Source organism: Pseudophryne corroboree, chromosome 3 (assembly GCF_028390025.1).
Source record: "Pseudophryne corroboree isolate aPseCor3 chromosome 3, aPseCor3.hap2, whole genome shotgun sequence".
In the NCBI taxonomy this organism is placed as follows: Eukaryota; Metazoa; Chordata; class Amphibia; order Anura; family Myobatrachidae; genus Pseudophryne; species Pseudophryne corroboree.
The window spans coordinates 698366547-698382796 of NC_086446.1; the positions used below are offsets into that span (position 1 = coordinate 698366547).

General features: G+C 51.0%; 1 protein-coding gene across 1 annotated transcript in view; it reads left to right on the forward strand.

The window, feature by feature from the left end:
* MARCHF5 (membrane associated ring-CH-type finger 5) overlaps positions 1-16250 on the forward strand; it is a 211247-nt gene that overhangs the window by 24503 nt on the left and 170494 nt on the right. The window lies entirely within an intron of this gene.

Genomic DNA, 16250 nt, shown 5'->3' on the forward strand with positions numbered 1-16250 from the left:
TCTCCTTTATCTCTGCTGGTGCTGACTACACTGCTCAGGGGTTTGGGTTTAGGGATATAGTGCTGCTAATAATTGTACTGTGTTACCTCATACTGCAAGTTATAGCATGTCTGCTTCTGAGGGTAACGGTTCTGGGGCGGAACACACTGCTGGTGTTGCTGAAGCCACAGGCACATATGGGGAGAATATAGCAGCTGTGGGCTCTGGTTCTGGGGGCTCCTTGCCCCCCAGTGGGACTGTGGCAACAGAGGCACATACTGACTCTCCGTGGGCCGCTTTTTCCACGCTTCTGCATACGCTAGTTCATAAACTAACACCCCCTATGGGACCCCCAATGCCGGTACAACCATATGTGGTCCCTGCAGCTAACCCGCCGTGGGCGGACGATTTATTTGCTCAATTAAAGAAGTTGAACCAGTCCCTGACTACTAAAAAGTCTGACCAACGCTCGCCTAAGTCCAAGAGGTCCTCTAAGCGAGCGCTCGTCTCCTCACAATCCACTGTTGTCACTGACACCTCGTCTGATGAAGACAGCACATACACTGACCCCACAGGTTCTGACTCAGATACGGCTGATGGGGAGGGTAGTTCACATGTGGATGTTCCTGATCTTTTGGAGGCTATTAAGTTAATTCTGCAGATTACGGATGATCCCGAGCCATCCGTTCCTCCTAAGAAACCAGATAGGTTCAAGCGTCAGAAGGTGATTAAACAAGTTTTACCTCACTCTGACCACCTAGTGGATATAGTCAGGAACCCTGGCAAAGCCCGGGTACGAAGTTTGTGCCTCAAAAGAAGATGCTGGCTCGCTATCCCCTCGCGCCAGAGCTGTCTAAGAATTGGGAAACGCCTCCTCCAGTAGACTCACATGTGGCTAGGATGGTGGTTTCCTCAGCTCTACCTGTCACTACCGTCACGTCTCTAAAAGAGCCTACGGATAAACGTGTCGAGGGTTGTCTAAAAGCGATTTACATCCTCACGTGTGCTGCACAAAGGCCCACTATTACAGCAACATGGGCGGCAGAGGCTATTGAAGCATGGGCCTTGGAGTTAGAAGCTGAAATCTCCTCTGACCATGCTAGACAATGCTTGTCATATATTGTCACAGCTTCTCGCTATATTAAAGAGGCGGCTTCTGATGCCGGTATCCTAGCAGCCAAGGCCTCTACTACGTCAGTCCTGGCTCGCAGGATATTGTGGCTGAGATCCTGGTCTGTGGATCTGGACTCTAGAAAAACCCTGGAGGTACTCCCTTTCAAGGGGGATATTCTGTTTGGGGAGGACTTAAATAAGATAGTGGCTGACTTGGCTACTGCCAAAACTGCCTGTCTGCCTAATACAGCTCCTTCTGTGTCGAAGGCCAAAGGCACGTCCTTTCGCCCCTTTCGTCCTTCAGGTAAAGCAAAAGGTCAGGCGTACCATAAGCAGGCCCGCACTTCCAAACCTGGTAAGCCGAAGCCCAAAAGTCCCTGGGCTGCCCGTCAGCCAGCAGCCAAGACCGATAAGCCTGCCGCATGACGGGGCGGGCCTCTCCCTGGGGGATCCCAGGGTGGGGGGCCGGATTCTAGGGTATACCCAGGAATGGTTGAAGACCACTTCAGATGCCTGGGTACGGGAAGTCGTCACTCGAGGTTACGTCATAGCTTTCAAAAACCGACCCCATCATCGATTTTGCCAGACGGACGTCCCGTCGGAACAGACAAAGGCAAACACTCTGCATTCGGTGGTACAGACCCTCCTGGATACAGGAGTCGTAGTACAGGTGCCTCTTGCTCAGAGGGGCTGGGGGTACTATTCTCCGCTGTTTCTGGTCCCGAAACCGAATGGGTCCTCCCGGCCCATTCTCAACCTCAAGGCACTGAACAAATTTGTGAAGGTTTCCAAGTTCCGTATGGAAACCCTTCGCTCTATAGTTCTGGCCTTAGAACCTGGGGACTACATGGTCTCCCTGGACATACAGGATGCTTACCTGCATATTCCTATAGCAGTGTCACATCAACAATACCTGAGGTTCGCTATTAGCAACCTCCATTACCAGTTTCGGGCGTTACCTTTTGGTTTAACAACGGCTCCGCCAGTCTTCACCAAAGTTATGGCGGTGGTGACGGTGGTACTCCGCCGTCAAGGGGTCAGGATACTGCCGTATCTGGACGACTTGTTAATCCTGGCAAATTCCCCAGATCTTCTCCTGCGTCATCTGGATATGACGGTCCGGTTTCTACAAGCCCACGGGTGGCTCATCAACTGGAAGAAATCCTCCCTGGTCCCTGCTCAGAGCATGGTGCATCTGGGAGCGCTGTTGGACACTCACAACCAGAGGTTGTTCTTGTCTCAGGAGAAAGTCCTGAAGATTCAGGACAGGATTCGTTGCTTCTTTCTCGTCCGCAAGTGTCGATACATTCGGCAATGCAGGTGCTGGGCCTCATGGTGTCAGCATTCGACATGGTGGAGTATGCTCAATTCCATTCTCGCCCCCTCCAGAAGCTGATTCTAGCCAAGTGGGACGGCCTGCTTCACCGGATCAGGTCTCACATGATCTCTTTGACTCCGTAGGTCCGTCTGTCGCTGCTCTGGTGGCTTCTGGACCGACAATTGTGCAGAGGCCGTCCCTTCTGGATATCCAACAGGGTCCTGTTGACGACAGATGCCAGTCTAAGAGGTTGGGGCGCGATGCTGGAGCAGCACTCCTTGCAGGGTCGGTGGACCAAGGAGGAATCTTTCCTCTCGATCAACATTCTGGAATTGCGGGCGGTCTTCAATGCGTTGAACCTAGCCCAGCATTTGATTCAGAACCGTCCTGTTCAAGTACAGTCGGACAACGCCACCACAGTGGCTTACATAAATCATCAAGGTGGCACTCGAAGCCGTTTGGCAATGAAGGAAGCCTCGCGGATTCTACGTTGGGCAGAACGCCATCTACCGGCAATATTCATTCCGGGAGTCCTGAATTGGGAAGCGGACTTTCTCAGTCGTCAGGACGTGCATGCCGGCGAGTGGGGCCTCCATCCAGAAGTGTTTCAACTCCTCGTGGAAAGGTGGGGTCTTCCAGATGTGGATCTGATGGCGTCTCGACACAATCACAAGGTTACGGTCTTCGGAGCAAGGACAAGGGATCCTCAAGCAGCATTCGTGGATGCGCTGGCAGTGCCGTGGAGGTTTCGGCTGCCGTACGTGTTCCCTCCGGTGTCACTCCTGCCCAGGGTAATTCGGAAGTTCAAGCAAGTAAAAGGAAATCTGCTTCTCATAGCTCCGGCGTGGCCCAGACGGCACTGGTTCTCAGACCTGCAAGGCCTATCGTCAGAGCGTCCACTTCTACTTCCACAACGCCCATACCTCCTCGTTCAGGGCCCCTGTGTCTACCAGGACCTAGCCCGGCTGTCTTTGACGACGTGGCTCTTGAAGCTTCCGTCTTAAGAGCTAAGGGTTTTTCTGAAGAGGTCAGTAAAACTATGTTGCGGGCCCGGAAACTGGCCTCTGCTTGGATTTACCATCGGGTCTGGCATTCCTACTTTGTTTGGTGCGCATCTAACCATTATGACGCTTCCAAGTTTAGTACAGCCAAACTTTTGGCTTTTCTACAGCAGGGCCTAGATTTAGGCTTGCGTCTGGTCTCCCTCAAGGTTCATATTTCTGCCTTGTCGGTGTGGTTTCAGAGAAAAATTGCGACTTTACCTGATGTTCATACTTTCACTCAGGGTGTGTTGCTTATCCAACCTCCCTATGTCCCGCCTGTGGCTCCTTGGGACTTGTCGGTGGTTTTGGAGGCGTTGCAGGAGCCTCCATTTGAACCTCTTGGTTCAAGCTGGCCTTCAGTGGCTTTCCCTTAAGGTGGTGTTCTTGCAGGCTATTGCCTCTGCTAGAAGAGTGTCGGATTTGGGTGCCTTGTCTTGTAGTTCCCCATATCTGATTTTTCACCGTGACCGGGCGGTTCTTAGGACTCGACCCGTATATCTACCTAAGGTGGTTTCTTCGTTCCACCTTAATCAGGAGATTGTGGTTCCTGCTTTTGTCTCTCCTGATTTGTCTCCCAAAGAGCGGTCTTTGGATGTGGTACGGGCTCTCCGTATCTATGTGAAGAGAACTGCTTCTATTCGAAAGTCTGATTCTCTCTTTGTTTTGTTTGGATTTCACAAACGTGGCTGGCCTGCTCACAAGCAGACCCTGGCCAGGTGGATTAGAATGGTGATTGCGCATGCTTATGTGAAGGCTGGTCTGTCAGCTCCTGTTCACATTACGGCCCATTCTACTCGGTCTGTTGGACCTTCTTGGGCGGCCCAACGTGGTGCGACCCTTGATCAATTGTGCAAGGCGGCTACGTGGTCCTTCGGGAACACATTCATAAGGTTCTATGCCTTCGATACTGCCGCTTCCCAGGATGCCTCCTTTGGACGCCGGGTTCTTGTGCCTGCTACTGTGCGTCCCCTCCCATAAGGAACTGCTTTACGACATCCCCATTGTCCAGACTTGTGGAGCCCAGTGTACCCCGCAGCAGAAAACGAGTTTTATGGTAAGAACTTACCCTTGTTAAAACTCTTTCTGCGAGGTACACTGGGCTCCACAAGGCGCCCACCCTGACGCACTTAGCTTCTTTGGGTTGATATGGCATTAGCCGCTGACACTTCTCTTGTCGTGAGAGTGTGGTGTATGTGGCTACTAACTGTTGTCATCTCTTTTCCTGCTACTGCATTGGGCTGGTTAACTAAACTGAGCTCCGGTGCTGGGAGGCGGGGTTATAGAGGAGGGTTCTTCCCAGGAAGAATCCATTTTAGATGCACAAGAGGGTAATGTGGTGGCCCTTTCCTCTCAAAAGGAGCTGGAGTGGGTGAGAATGTTGCAAAAGAATATGTCAATGCTTGCAAAGAAATTCTCTGAGTCTGAACAACAGACTAAATATTGGAGGCAGTCTGTGGAGGATGTACTGTTTACTGACACCTCCATATCATCCACTCGGGTCCCATCCAGTTCCCAGAAAAGGTCTCTGGCCCAGATAATGCAAGGGGACACAGACACAGATTCCGACTGTGACGTCGATACTGGGGATTTGAGAAGGGTAGACCCCAAATTAGCCAAAAGCATACAATGTATGATAGTTGCTATAAAGGAAGTGTTGGAGTTTCCTGAAACAACACTGGTCCCAGAGGAAAAGGATTGTTTTAAATTAAATAAAAAGTAGGTTATGACTTTTCCTCCTTCAAAGGATTTGAATGCGTTCTTTGAAGAATCCTGGGCTAACCCCGAGAAGAAATGTACCCTTCCCAGAAGGATACGTGTAGCGTACCCTTTCCCTGAGATAGACAGGCACAAATGGGAGGGTATCCGGACTCCAGGTTGACAACAAAAAGGTCGACACACCTTAGGTCAACGCCAATTGGTCGACACGCCTTAGGTCGACATGGACAAAAGGTCGACAGGAAAAAGGTCTGCATGAGTTTTTCACAATTTTCTTCTTTTTTGGAACCTTTTCATACTTAACGATCCACGTGGACTACGATTGGAACGGTAATCTGTGCCGAGCGAAGCAGAGCGGTGCGAAGGCACCATGTCCGAAGCATGGCGAGCGAAGCGGTGAACTAATTGGGGTTCCCGGTCACTCTACGAAGAAAACGACACCAAAAAAACATTAAGAACGCAGGTCGACCGGGGGCGTGGCCACGGCAGCAAGGGACTAGGCAGCAGGATCGAGGAGCTCCCTGGAAAAAGATCCTGAATCAATCCTGGGGCTCTATACTGCGGTCTTCCCTGGTCCCCCCTCTTGCCTATCAGTACTGGGGAGGCAGCGGGCACAGTTACTACCCGAAACGAGCACTCCCGGCCCGCGCCAGCGGCCGCCCGGACTTCGGGCCTAGGCCGCAACTCAATCCCCGGCCTCAGTTTTGGAGCTCTGCCGGGCGCGTGTGCGCGATCCCGCGCCGGAGGCGGACACAGCGGCTGGCGGCTCCTGAGGACAGCGACACCTCACTCCTGCACCCCCAGGGCTCCACACAGGAAAAAGTCAGCTCCCCTGAAGGCTGGTGCAGGGTGAGAGGAGGGAATGATAAATGTGCTGGGCGGCCATCTTGCTTGCAGCTTCCTCCCTCCCTCCTTACAGCAGGGTGCAGTGAGTGTGAGATCGTGCTGGGCTGGAGGAGCTTGGACTGGCCCTAGCTGCCCTGCTCCTGCCTTTATCCTTGGAACACCACATATTGGATTTACATTTATATTTATATACCACTGAATTCACCTGGTTCCCCCCTTCTCCCACTGGCCTGGCAGCTGGCTCTCCCAGTGCCCGGCAGCTGCTGATACTGCATTTACCACCCTACTGCTATACCTCTTGACACTGAATATCGAGACTCTGAGCTGTGCTGGGCATTGATACGATGGTGAGGGGTGGCCAGAGCGCTGCCGCTGCTAAATTGGAGAAGTTTGCACGACAGCCTGCAACCCAGTCGACGCAGCCATCACCTAAGACCTCCCCCCCTGCCAGAATGGATCCCTCGGCCGGGGCCGACTCGGGGGCGAATACACAGCCACCCGCTCCCTCCATCCAGCAGGTCCTGGAGGCTATAGCGGCCAGCGAACAACGTCTGTCGGACAAAATGGAGAATGTACAGTGTGATCTATCATTGATGCGGCAGGACGTCCAGCGAATACGGGAGAGAGTGGGCGAAACCGAGACAAGGGTCTCCAACTTGGAGGACCTCAGTGGCCCTCTACAGAGATCGGTGTCTGCAGTCACACAGCAAGTCGCGACAATGCAAACTAAACTCCTGGACATGGAGGGCAGACTCCGCAGAAACAATGTGAGATTCGTGGGCCTCCCCGAAAAGGAGGAGGGGGCAAACCCTGAAGATTTCCTGGAGTCCTGGCTAAAAGAGGCATATGGAGCGGAATCCTTCACCTCCCAGTTCGCAGTGGAGCGGGCTCACCGGGTGCTCTTCCGGCCTCTACCCCCTGGCGCCCCGCCACGAACTTTTATTGCAAAGTTCCTGCACTACAAGGATCGGGACTCTGTCCTGCGCCTGGGCCGTGTGAAGGGCCCCCTACTCCGGAATGGAATCAGGGTGTCGGCATTTCCGGACTTCGCAGCGGACGTTCAAAAAGACCGGGCCCAGTTTCTTCCCATCAAAAGACGTCTTCGAGACTTGAATCTGCCCTACTCGATGCTGTTCCCCTCCAGGCTCCGCGTGGTGGCGGACGGGGAGACAAAGTTCTTCGGCTCGCCGAGGGAGGCAGCGTCCTGGCTGGACAGGTATGCTCCGGGGGACCGCCAGCTGGCTCCAGACTGACACCGGGTCGCCCTCCTATATGGGCCAACACTCCGCAAGTATAAGTCCAGGGAGCTTCCTCTAGCTTAATGGTTCTGGACTTTGCTGAGAAGTGACATTAACGTACAAAAGGGTTTTTGTATTGGGGTTGATTTGATCTGTACACCTGGTACAGTGTTGCCGTAGGCTTTGGGATCTCCAAGGTTAGAGTTTAGTTAGGGATATGGGTATACCACAGTTCGGGGAGGTATACGGGGTGGGGGGAAGTTTGGGGGCCGCCGTTGGCCTCTCAGCAGTTATTATGTTGCTCGTTTTGAATTTAAGAAGCCTATATGCTTGTCACTTGGAGGGTGTGGTGGGCTTGCACTGTTTTATGGGGTCCGGCTCGGGGCCTGCGGGCGACATGATTATAGGTGCGAAACACCGGTTGGACGGGTGGTTGCTAAAAGAGCTGCGTCCCTGTTGATACTTAGACGGACATGCCTCCCTTGAAATTTCTGGCGTGGAATGTCCGGGGCATCAACAACAAAGTTAAACGTTCCCTAGTATTTAAAATGATCAAGAAATATGGCCCGGATATCATTTGCTTGAGTGAAACTCACTTGGAGGGGAATAGGCTGTTATCGCTCCGCAGGCCTTGGGTGGGGTGGGCGTATCATTCCTCACACTCCTCTTATTCCCGAGGGGTGTCGGTGATGATAAGGAGGACTGTACAGTTCGAGTTGATCAGGGTAAACACAGATCCTTATGGTAGATACGTATTTCTAGAGTGCAAACTGTTTTCACGAAATTTTTTCCTATTGTCTGTGTATGTTCCTCCCCCATTCTCCTACGATGTCCTGCAAAAGGCTGCCTCATTCGTTGCCTCCTCCCCCCATACTCCTGTCATCTGCCTGGGAGACTTCAACGCTGTGTTGGATGCCTCTTTGGACAGATGGAGGACTCCTTCGAGACAGGGAGCGGGGGGCGACTTGATTCCTCCCAAATCTAAATTTGCAGAATTTCTAGACAGTATGCAGTGGGTAGATGTCTGGAGGGTTCGAAATCCTACCCTTCGGCAATACTCCTGTTATTCGAGTACACACGGCTCCTTTTCCAGAATCGACCTGGCCCTGGTCTCGCCTGAGCTTGTGCCTGGCGTGATGGACGCTCATTACGAGGCACGAGGGGTATCTGATCATTCACCCCTGGTGCTGTCACTGGTAGGGGACTGTCAGAAGGGACAATCATATTGGAGGTTGCATCCATCCTGGCTTGCCCAGCTGGGCGAATGCCCAGAATTAGCGCCCACATGGGAGGGATTTTTCGCGGATAACGCAGATACGGCCCCGGCTCCGGTAGTTTGGGATGCATTCAAGGCGTATATGCGAGGTACCTTAATTGGCAAAATTGCTGCCTGCAAGGTGGCTCGCAGGGCGACAGAAAGACAGCTTGAGACCGAGTGCAGGGACCTGGAGACACGCTACCTAACTGAGGGCACCCCTGCGCTGAAGGCCCGCTGGCAGACGGCTCAGGGGGCCTGGCTGGCTCACCTCTCAGACAAAAATGCACGCTCCCTCCTGTTCAGGGCCAATAATATATACATGCAGGCGGACAGACCAGGTAGCTTGTTGGCCCACCTGGTGCACTACGACAGGCCTGGGACCACGATAGCGCAGCTGCTCGGCGCCGACGGCTCCATTACAGATAACACCCCCGACATTGCACAGCTACTCCTCTGTTATTTTAGGGAGGTATACAACAGCCGACTGACATGCTCCGGGGAGGAGCTAGACCTCTACCTGACAAATATCCCCCTTTCTAAACTTTCCCCTGAGGATAGGGACGCCCTGGATGCGCCTCTGACCTTGGAGGAGGTGATGTCGGCGATCGAGGCGGCTCCTAGTGGTAAATCCCCGGGTAGTGACGGTATTCCCACGGAACTATATAAACAGTACATTAAGTTCTTTGGACCTCAACTACTAGACATGTATGTTAACATATATGCCGCTGACTGCCTTCCTCCCTCAATGTCCGAGGCTATTCTAATAATGCTTCCAAAACCTGGTAAGGACCCTAAACTCTTGGAGTCATACAGGCCGATTTCCCTTATTCCCACAGACGCTAAGATCCTAGCGAAAATTCTTGCGGTCCGTATAAACACGGTGATTGAATCCATAATCCACCCCGATCAAACCGGCTTCATGCCCGGGAAATCCACGTCCATTAATTTGCGCAGGCTGTACACTATTTTGCAGGCTCCTCATGATTTCCCTTCAGACGAGGTCGTGGTCTCCTTGGACGCGGCCAAGGCTTTTGATAGTGTTGAGTGGCCATACCTGTGGGGAGTTATGAGGAGCATGGGCTTTGGCCCTAACTTTATACAATGGGTCAAACTGTTATACCAAAATCCACGCGCCAGGGTCCTGGTGAATGGATACATTTCCTCCTCATTCCCTTTGACACGGGGCACCAGACAGGGATGTCCCCTCTCTCCCGCCCTGTTTGCCATAGCCATGGAACCTCTGGCATGTTTGATTAGGTCACACCCGGACATTGAGGGAATCAGTACGGGTCCCTGCACTGACAAATTGGCCCTTTATGCGGATGACCTGTTGCTATTCCTTCGAGACTACGCGGTGGATATGCCCATTGTGTTGCAGGTCATAGAGACCTTCGGTAGGTACTCGGGTCTCCGCATAAACTGGACCAAATCGTTTATCATGCCCGTTATAGGCCCCCCCCCCCAGACTCCGAAAATATCCTTACCGTTGTGTTGGACAGCCCAGTTTAAGTACCTAGGGATCCTGGTCACTAACGACCCATCGGACTTTGTGCCCTTAAACCTTGACTCTGTGGTACAGATGGTTGTGCGCAAATCGAGAGCTTGGTGCAAGCTGCCACTGACAATGACGGGTAGAGTCGGCCTCATTAAAATGGTAGTGTTGCCTAAACTTTTGTATGTTCTATTGCAGTCCCCCATTTACATATTTCCAGCGTTCTTCAGAAAATTAAATAGTGTCCTGACGTCCTTGATATGGGCCAGTAGAAGATCCAGAATAAAATTATCCACTCTTACCAGACAAAAAAGGGACGGTGGCTTGGCATTACCCCACTTCCAACTGTATTATTATGCTGCTCAGCTATCACACATTGGTATGTGGCTCCGAGGAGGGGAGGAAGATGGACTAGGCTGGGCGTTCCTTAGATGCTATTACCCAGGTCTTTCCCCGGCACAGGTCTTGGCGGGGGGTAACCCTTCCAGACTCTCACCTCCTATTGTCTTCCAGGCTCTGAAGATATGGTTGGCATTGAAGGACCTACTTGGGTACGAGGGAATGGACCCGGACACTTCTCTGTGGCACTCCAGATTGCTCAGTGAACTGGGGTCCCTGGGGGGTGAGGAGGTATGGGCTCCGTACTTGATAGTTTCGGTGTCCTAGCTATATAGCAATGGCACGTTAAAATCATTTCAGCAATTGAAAGAGGAGTTTGGACTCCCGAACTCTCACTTCTATAGATTCTTACAACTGAGACATGCCCTGCAGGCGCAATTCGCAGATTCTTCCCCAACGCTTTTCCCCTTCCCCATGAAAGCATTTCTACATTCACTGGGCCGAGTTAAGGTGATCTCCTTCACCTACTCGTATCTCCTTCAAACGACACATGCAGACCCGCTCTCAAGTCTTAGGGAGAGATGGGAGAGTGACGTAGGTCCCATGGACGGGGAAGACTGGGAGGGCGCTCTGGGTAACCCGAGCCAGGTCACCAAATCGCTGCGGTTTCAACAGATACAGTTTTTTATTCTACATAGATCATACATGACACCGAGCAGGCTGGCCAGATTTAGGACAGATAGCGCTGGTGCTTGCCCCAAGTGCGGGGTTGCCGGAGGCACATTCTGGCACCTCACATGGGAATGCCCGCTGCTGCAGGTGTTCTGGGCTGGGGTCGGGTCGATTCTGGAACATACGGGGATACAGAGAAGCTTGCTGACTCCGAAATTCTGCATTCTGGGGGTGGGAGACCCCGATTCTGGGTCCCGCTGGGAAGACTTGTACGCCCGCAACATGTGCGCCCTTGCAAAGGTGTGCATCGCGCGGACGTGGATGGCCCCGCGACCTCCCACGATACATGCTTTTAAAGGTTTGGTAAACGATACTCTAACAAAAGAACGATATGTCTACATGAAATATAATGCCCTTACCAAATACGAGAAGATATGGTCTCCTTGGATCAATTCCACATACTCATCCCTTGCCCTTCGGACTTAGAGGCACCGACCTTCGCCGCGGTGTGATATTTGGGCCCTGGGGCGCTGAGCCGGACCTTCACCTCTCCTCTATTATAGCTATTTACATATCTGGTCGCCACACCACACCACGCATATGTTAGGTAACTAGGCTTAAGTTAGTTAAAGGGTTTGTTTGGGGGTAGAGGGGTTGGGGGCTATTTAGGGCCTGATAGACGGGGTAATTTTTAATACAGGTCCTGGGTGGGGGGGGTGGGAGGAAATACAAAATGTTAAGTATGTGAAACACGACCTGGTTACAGACTTCAGAAAATATGTATATGGTGGGAAGAATGCACGGGAACTGTAAAATGGGAAATGTCATTCGTATCAGTATAAATATACGTATATCCTTGGTGACAATAATGCTTTGAATAACGTGTAACCCCAATGTGCTTCCCAGGGTACACTGAAATGTCTGTATATATAAAAACGCTGTTGAATAAAAATTACTCTATTTAAAAAAAGAACGCAGGTCGACCTTTTTCCATGTCGACCTTGTTCCTGTCGACCTTTTGTCCATGTCGACCGTTTGACCATGTCGACCAATTGACGGCGACCTAAGGTGTGTCGACCTTTTTGTTGTCGACCTGGAGTCCCAGACCCAAGGGGAGACACCCCCAATGATAGACACCTCAGTTTCTCGGATGTCTAAGAAAATAGTTTTGCCTGCCTCTGGTTCAGCCTCTGTAAAAGATCCAGCTGACCGTAAATTAGAAACAACCCTAAAATCCATATATACGGCTAACAGAACGGTGCTCAGGCACGCCATTGCTTGTGCGTGGGTAGGTAACGCTGTGGAAAAATGGTCTGACAATTTGCTTGTTAACATAGACACAGTTGACAGGGATGAAATGGTCCTAACTCTCGGCCATATCAAAGATGCTGCAGGTTACTTAGTTGAAGCTTTGAAGGATATTGAGTTGCTGAGTTCAAGATCCTCCGCTATGGCGATTTCAGCTCGCAGGGCGCTGTGGATCCGCCAATGGAATGCTGATAAGGAATCAAAAAAGAATATTGAGGCGCTTCCTTACAATGGAGAAGCCCTCTTTGGAGACAAGCTGGATGCCATGATTTCAACAACTACATCAGGCAAGTCAGCATTTCTGCCTTCCGCAGCTTTTCCACCTAGGAAAGGATTTCATTCTCATACGATGCAATCCTTTCGGCCCAACAAGTCCAAAAAGGCAAAGGGTACCACCTCCTTCGCAGGAAGAGGGCGAGGAAGAGGTAAAAAATAAAATAAAATCTACAACACCGTCAGGCTCGCAGGAGCAGAAGTCAACAGCTACTTCTGCTAAAGCCTCAGCATAACGCTTGGGCTCCCCTGCGGGAGTACGATCGGGTGGGGACACGTCTACTGTCTTTTAGCCAGGTCTGGGTTCACTCAGATCTGGATCCTTGGGTATTGCAGATAGTATCCCAAGGGTACAAATTGGAATTTCCGGACCTTCCCCCATGCCGATTTTTCAAATCAGCCTTACCAGCTTCTGTTCAGGACAGAGCAAAAGTGCTGAACGCAATACAGAAATTATGTCAAGACAACATAATTTCCTTAGTTCCTGTGTCACAACAGGAAAAAGGGTTTTATTCAAGCCTGTTTGTAGTGCCGAAACTGGATGACTCGGTCACAACGATTTTAAACCTAAAGACTCTGAACCTTTATTTGAAAAGGTTAAAATTCAGGATGGAATCCCTGAGAGCGGTGATCTCCAGCTTGGAGGAAAAGGAATTTCTGGTATCAATGGACATCAAAGATGCTTATTTACATGTTCCCATCTACCCGCCGCATCAGGCATACCTGAGATTTGCGGTGCAGGACTGCCACTACCAGTTCCAAACATTGCCTTTCGGGCTCTCCACGGCTTCGAGAATATTCACCAAGGTGATGGCGGAGATGATGGTTCTTCTTCGCAAGAAAGGAGTCAAAGTCATCCCATACTTGGACGATCTCCTGATAAAAGCGAGATCCAGGGAGAAACTAGTGCAGAACATTGCACTTTCCCTGACGGTGCTTCAACAGCACGGTTGGATCATAAACCTTCCAAAATCACAATTGGAACCCACAATGAGGTTATCATTTCTGGGAATGATATTGGACACGGAAGCACAGAAAGTATTCCTACCGGTGGAAAATGCTCTGGAGATCCAGAGGATGGTCAAACAAGTTTTAAAACCAGCACGCGTATCGATTCATCAGTGCATCCGCCTGCTGGGGAAGACGGTAGCGGCCTACGAGGCTCTACAATTTGGCCGATTCCACGCCAGGGTGTTCCAATGGGACCAACACATGCACCGGAGGATAATCATGTCAACAAAAGCCAGTATTTCACTCTTGTGGTGGCTTCAAAGTCTCACCACCTGGAGGGACGCAGGTTCGGGATTCAGACTTGGATCCTGGTGACCACAGATGCAAGCCTACGAGGTTGGGGAGCAGTCACGCAACGGGAAAGCTTCCAAGAATGATGGTCAAGTCAAAAAGTACTCCTTCGCATAAACATTCTGGAATTGAGAGCTGTGTACTACAGCCTTCATCAAGCGGCACACCTTCTTCAAGGTCGTCCCATACAGATCCAGTCAGACAATGTAACGGCAGTAGCTTACGTAAACCGCCAGGGCGGAACAAAAAGAAGAGCGGCAATGGCAGAGGTGACAAAGATACTCCTCTGGGCAGAAAGACATGCAAAAGCTCTGTCGGCAATTTTCATTCCGGGAGTGGACAACTGGGAAGCAGACTTCCTCAGCAGACACGATCTCCTTCCAGGAGAATGGGGCCTCTACCCAGAAGTCTTTGCAGAGGTAGCAGATCGTTGGGGCGTTCCTCGAGTAGATATGATGGCATCACGTCTCAACAAGAAGTTTCAGAAATATTGTTCCAGGTCGTGAGACCCACAAGCAATAGCAGTGGATTCACTGGTGACCCAGTGGGTGTTTCAGTCGGTGTATCTGTTCCCTCCACTACCACTAATACCAAAAGTTCTCAAGATCATCAGAAGAACAAGGGTTCGAGCAATTCTCATTGCTCCAGACTGGCCAAGGAGGACTTGGTATCCAGATTTTCAGGCGTTATTACTGGAAGATCCTCAGCCTCTTCCTCTTCGTGAGGACCTGCTTCAGTAGGGGCCGTTTGTTTATCAAGACTTACCGCGGCTGCGTTTGACAGCATGGCTGTTGAGCGCCAGATCCTATCCTGTAAGGGTATTCCCAATGAAGTCATTCCCACACTTATTCTGGCCAGGAAAGGGGCAACGTCCAAACATTACCACCGTATTTGGAGAAAATATGTATCTTGGTGTGAATCCAAGAAGCCTCCTGCGGTGGAGTTTAAATTAGGACGTCTTCTCCTATTTCTACAGGCGGGTGTGGAGGCTGGCTTGAGATTAAGGTCTATCAAGGTCCAAATTTCGGCCTTGTCCATTTTCTTTCAGAAACAATTGGCTTCCCTTCCTGAGGTCCAGATGTTCGTGAAGGGGGTTCTGCACATCCAACCTCCCTTTGTGCCTCCTGCGGTGCCATGGGATCTTAATGTGGTGTTGCAGTTCCTTAAATCGGACTGGTTTGAGCCTCTACAAGAGGTAGAGTTGAAGTTTCTCACTTGGAAAGTGGTCATGCTGTTGGCCTTGGCCTCAGGCAGACGAGTGTCTGAATTAGGGGCTCTGTCACACATGAGTCCTTATTTGATTTTTCATGAAGATAGAGCTGAACTGCGGACGCATCAGCATTTTCTTCCAAAGGTTGTGTCTTATTTCCATATCAACCAACCTGTGGTGGTGCCAGTGGCTTCTGACACCTCAGCCATTTCAAAGTCCTTGGATGTCGTCAAAGCGTTGAGGACTTATGTTGCAAGAACGGCTCGGATAAGGAAAACAGAATCTTAGTCCTCTCTGACCCCAACAAGATTGGGGGTCCTGCTTCTAAGCAGACTATTGCGCGCTGGCTCAGAGGTACCATTCAGCACGCTTATTCCACGGCAGGATTGCCGTTACCGAGTTCGGTAAAGGCCCACTCTACAAGGAAAGTGGGTTCTTCCTGGGTGACTGCCCGGGGGGTCTCGGCGTTGCAAATTTGACGAGCAGCTACTTGGTCTGGGGCAAACACGTTTGCTAAGTTTTACAGGTTGGACACCTTGGCTGCTGACTACCTTCAGTTTGGTCAGTCAGTTCTGCAGGAACATTAGCACTTTCCTGCCCGTACTGGTAGCTTTGGTACTTCCCCATGGTACTAAAAGGGACCCCAGCATCCTCTAGGACGTAAGAGAAAATAGGATTTTAATTACCTACCGGTAAATCCTTTTCTCGTAGTCTGTAGAGGATGCTGGGCGCCCGCCCAGTGCTCATTTTTCCTGCAAATTACGTTTTGTCTTTTTACACAGGTTCTCCTGTGTTAAGTTGTTCACAGCAGTTGCTGTGGCGTTATGCATGCACGTTAGCATGGGTTATGTTAAAGGCCATGTTAGGCGGCATGTTTTGTGTGGTATGAGCTGATATGAATCTCGCCACTAGTTTAATGTAAATTCTTTTCTTCTGAAGATGTTGGTCTCCTCGGGCACAGTTCCTATACTGAGGTCTGCAGGAGGGGCATAGAGGGAGGAGCCAGTTCACACTGTTGAAAAATCTAAAAGTGCTCATGCGCAACCGTCTATACCCCATGGTACTAAAATGGACCCCAGCATCCTCTACGGACAACGAGAAAAGGATTTACCGGTAGGTAATTAAAATCCTATTATTTCTCCG